At 39.1% G+C, this 4855-nt stretch overlaps 1 long non-coding RNA gene across 2 annotated transcripts; it reads left to right on the top strand.

Moving 5' to 3' along the window:
* LOC108498421 lies at nucleotides 1-3778 on the top strand. Of its 2 annotated transcripts, none has more exons than XR_001875172.1 (3): nucleotides 1-25; nucleotides 565-693; nucleotides 3258-3778. It is a non-coding gene; the product is annotated as an uncharacterized LOC108498421 (long non-coding RNA). The 2 variants fall into 2 exon arrangements; XR_001875171.1 differs by having other exon boundaries at nucleotides 3255-3778.
* The last annotated feature ends 1077 nt before the right edge of the window (nucleotides 3779-4855 follow it).

The following is a 4855-nucleotide window of genomic DNA, read 5'->3' as shown; positions in this document are numbered from 1 at the left end:
TTTGCCAGCCAGACCTTCTGTAAAGGTAATTGACCCCCTTCCCCCTTCCCATTCGAACTCCGTTTTTCTTACAGTGGAACAGGAGAAGGAAAAAAATTCCCTCCTGGGATTTATAGCCTATAACACTTTCACAGTTTCATAACAGTTTCTCTCAGAGCTAGTAAGGAACTTGGAAAAATGAAGTGTTATGAGGATTGTATTTTTCAGTGGACTCCTATACTCTTTATCCATTTCTGCATTAGAAACGTACATGAATCAAATATCTAAGGAAGCTAGCTTAAGAAGACACAAATATTTAAGGAAACTAGTACTGAGTAGCTTATTGCTTTTTCATCTTGAAACATGATATTGGCAGTTATTAACCACTTCAGGGTCTTGGGTGACCAGTCTTCAAGCTTTTCCTTTTAGGCCTACCATAGCAATATGGCTTAGAGAAGCTTTCGAGTGCTCTAGTTGGAGCTGAATATATCATGTGGGGGATTATTTTGAAGCTTTTCAGTTAGCTTTAATTGCAAAATAAAACTGATCTCTCTCCCATTTTTTCAACTGTTCATGATTCTGAAGAAGCATTTTTATCCAAAACCTCCATAGATGAAGACAGCATTCAGCACTGGGAATCCATACTGAGATACGGGGAACAGGATTTATATTTCAAAAGACCAAGAAGACTTTCTATTGCCTTCAGTGTTCCAGGTGAGTGGCTGGAAGACCATCTGGCAAAACTCTGCCAGACTCTTAAACTAACACAAAGTTGAAGGTCTGGCACCAGCATTTGTGCTAAATTTCAAACTAACAGAAATTTGGGCAGATATTGAACATGACTTTTATAACGTACTTGGCATCCAACATCAAAATATTTCCAACACCATCTCAAGCAAGATTTTTATATAATTTATTCAGAAAAAGGAAAGAGACTATCTTCTATCTTGGGAACTAATACCAGTATTTGTGTGATTATTAAAAAAAGTGAATATATAATTTTAAATAACTTCCCATGTGAAAGCTGTTTTGCTTTGGTTCTTGAATTATGCTCTATAACACATTTTTGTCGACAAGTCATAGGTAAGTACAGAAAAATTACAGCCCTTAAAAACCATTTGTTGAAAATCCATCCAAATTTGGGCCTTTTTGGCCTTAAGGTTCTGATCAGATAGTTGACATTACTGTATTTCTTTACAGTTATATGTAAGAGGATAATATATTTTCATGCTTATTAAAAACTTGCTGGCAAAAATGTTAGTAAGATGTTTATTGAAAATACTCCAAAATCATACTGCAGGAGACAATGCTTACAGACCTCACCTAGTTTCCAACAAGTCAATAACAAATTTTTCCACTGAATCCTAATTCTGTTTAGTAATCTAAAATAATAATTTTGACATATCAAAACATAGAGTCAAGAAGGGAAACCAAATACTGCAGACCATGACTATTAAGAAGCTCAGAGACAGCAAAAGACCCAGCTATAGCAGAATCTATATGCAAACAGCAAGGTTGCTATAACATTTGGTAATATGGGAAACATTCAGCACATTATTATTTCAGTCTTTACTTACACAAACACAGTTCAAAAGAGTGCACTGCAAAATTACATTCTGTGGTTTCCTATAAGGCCTGGTTGATCTTACATAAAACAACGATATGAGGAAACTAAACTAGGTCTTATGATTTACAATAATCTTTCCGTGTTATTTATTACACTGAATTACTTGGGATATATAGTGTATATATTTAATATTAATCTCTGGATTGTTTTGAGTTAGCATATTATTTCTTAAATTCTATTCCCTTTCTTTTCTTCTGTTTATGGGGTGCAATAAATTCTTATTGTTTCTCTTTCTTCATTTTACAAGGTAAAAACTGTTCCTAATGCCTCATCTTACAGGTATAAAAATGGAAGTTGATGGAGTACACGCTTATGATTTATACAACTTCACCCAGAACTGTCTGTGTATTTAACCCCATAGTGAGACTATAATGTCTCTGTAACTACTATTTACCATTTATTTCTGAATAAAATTATTGGATACTATAAATAAATACATAACTTTGGCAGAGGGGAAACCATTACAAGAGAAAAAACCAAGAAAGGCTAGAAACAGATCCATTACTAACATGCAATAGTCAACCTATCTGAAATCAGACTTTAGACTTGAGTATATGTTGCACACTGGTTTTGTCTTGGTGCTTTTCCTCTCTGAGCATTGGCCTGAGAGAACAAAGATGATCCCATAACTAATTACTACCTGCATACAAACCTTTCTCTTTTAAGCTTTCAAATACTGGACTGCCAGTGGGGGAAATCTCAAAGCCTGTAAATTTTCTAACTAGTAGTGGGGTGGGAAAGCACCAGGAGACTTCAGTTCAAGTAGGAAACTATTAAGCTGTTAATCAAAGCACTTGAGATATACAACTGTATATATCTCTGTGTGTAGTTGCTGACTCCAGAGAACTTAGCTTCGATGAAATTACTTCACCTCTCCACTGAAGAAGAGACTTCAAAAAATACTAGTAAACTTCTCTCAGCAGTAGGAATACACATCATCATCTTTGTCATCATAATTACAGTTAGTCTGGGAATCAGAAGCTACAGAAAAAACCCAACAGATCGGTAGGAGCAAAAAGTCTAGGTTTCAGATGGATCACTATCGGTGTGTGCAAAGTTACATGGCGTGATTATCTCCAACATGAAAGTGAATGCAATTACTAGAAAGTTCTTATGAGAAAAAAAGAAGTTATGAAATTAAATATCAAAAAGACACAAAGATGACATACATCTTTGTGTCTTTGTGTCAACTTTGAAAGTCCATGCACTTCCAAAACTCAAGTAACATACTATACAAATGAAAATTCACAATTCATTTCTTCTTCTTTCATTTTAATTGTTTCATTTTTATATTGTCTCCTGAAAAACAAACATCCATTGACCTGTACTTTCCACTTCAAGAATAGGAATGAAGAGAGATAGATGTCTCTTAGTGGCATCAGTCCATATGCATTCAATGACTACCATGTAATGAATCCCTTAGACAGAATCAGGTCATTTGGAAGGAACCACGGGAAAACACACCAACGTCCTACTCAGTGTAGGCTATTTAGATCCATACGCTGAAGACAGTGGCTAGTCAAGTGTCAAGTATGTCCTAGTTACAGGGGCCAGGACAAGTTTATCACTATGTGGGCATAACCAAAACTGTGTATTCTACACCCTCTGTGTAATTTCTGATGGACTGTTAATAATGGATCATTTTTAGCAGGTGACCACGGCACACCTGACACTTCAGGCTACAAGCTGGGTGTTAAACAAACCTGCAAGGCAGAGGAGTGTTTCTTTGTCTTCACACCAATGACTCAGCTGTGACAACCTCCCTCTGGGGAGGCATTTGCACCTTCATGCCCAGTCTGAGGGCTCATCTTTGCTAATGGGCTGTAATGGACTGTCATAATAGGCAGCTGCAAGGACCTGGACCATCAAAGGTTCCAAAAATATCCCATGACTCACAGAGTTAAACCAAACGTTGAAAAATTCTCTGCCCTGGGGGAGGTACTGGGCATTCCCACCTGAACCTGAGCATATATCATCTTCAGGTTTTGGGACTTCTGGTACCACTTGTCAGATCCAGAGGAGGACCAGAACTTCCATGAGACTGCGACTGCCCCTCTCAACAAGACTGTGATCATTACCTCAACAGAACTGCCACCATCATCTGAACCAACAAGTTTCCTTTCCTTTTACTTTGCATCCAGGGGGGTCACATGGTTCTCAGCACAGGGGCTAACAAACACCATTCTGTTTTTGACCCAGGGTGCTGGGTTATACATCTATATTTATAGATTAAAACCAGTTTTCTCTGTATCATTTTATTTATTGTAATATTTTTTAGTGAATTTTAACTCTGACTTGCAATCTCTCAAGTCGTGTTCATTTCATTTAAACATTTAAACCAGCACAAAGTATCTCCTTGAATAGATATTCCACAAGTATAATGGCAACCTGTTGCAGCATACTCTCAGGGCAAAGGTTTTCCACTTGCACTGAGATGGGTTTCTCATGCTCTAACTTCTGGTCACAGCCTCTTGTCCTTCCACTGCTCCTCTGAGAAGAATGCTCCTCTGTCTCCTCAACACTCTCTGGTAAGGTAGTCATAGGGTAGTAAGTTTCCCTCCCCCCCCCAGCATTAACTTTTTCTTCTTCGGACAGAATCACAGAATCACTGAATCAACTAGGTTGGAAAAGACCTCTGAGATCATCGAGTCCAACCTTGTCTACTAGACCGTGGCACTAAGTGCCGTGTCCAGTTTATTCTTAAATACCTCCAGGGACGGAGACTCCACCACCTCCCTGGGCAGCCCATTCCAATGACAAATCACTCTCGGTAAAGAACTTCTTCCTAATGTCCAACGTAAATACCCCCTGGCACAGCTTAAGACTGTGCCCTTTTGTCATATTGCTGGTTGCCTGGGAGAAGGACGGAACATGTCTCTCAGTCTCTCCTTGCACATCATGTGCTAGAGCCCCCATAACATCAAAATGTCCCTCTGATGCACTCTCTCCACTATGTCTATGTCTTTTCTGTGTTGGGGAGCCCACAACTGGAGACACCACTTTTGAGGTCATGGCAAAAGTGCCAGATAGAAGGAAAAAAACACCATTTCCCTCCAGCTGCTGTCTACCCTCCTCCCAGAGCAGCCCATGGTGCCTTCTTTGCCAGAAAGGCACACTGGTGACTGTGCAACTGACTGCCCACAAGGGCCTTGGGTCCTTTCCTACAAAGCTGCTTCCTAGTCAGCCAGTGCTGCCCTGTCCTGTTGCATGGGCATATTCCATCCCATATGCAGAACTTTGCCTTTGGTG

Source organism: Lepidothrix coronata, unplaced genomic scaffold (genome assembly GCF_001604755.1).
Source record: "Lepidothrix coronata isolate B3197 unplaced genomic scaffold, Lepidothrix_coronata-1.0 Scaffold59, whole genome shotgun sequence".
Taxonomy (NCBI): Eukaryota; Metazoa; Chordata; class Aves; order Passeriformes; family Pipridae; genus Lepidothrix; species Lepidothrix coronata.
The sequence above is the reverse complement of the archived record's forward strand: the minus strand, read 5'-3'. Positions and strand labels throughout refer to the sequence as shown.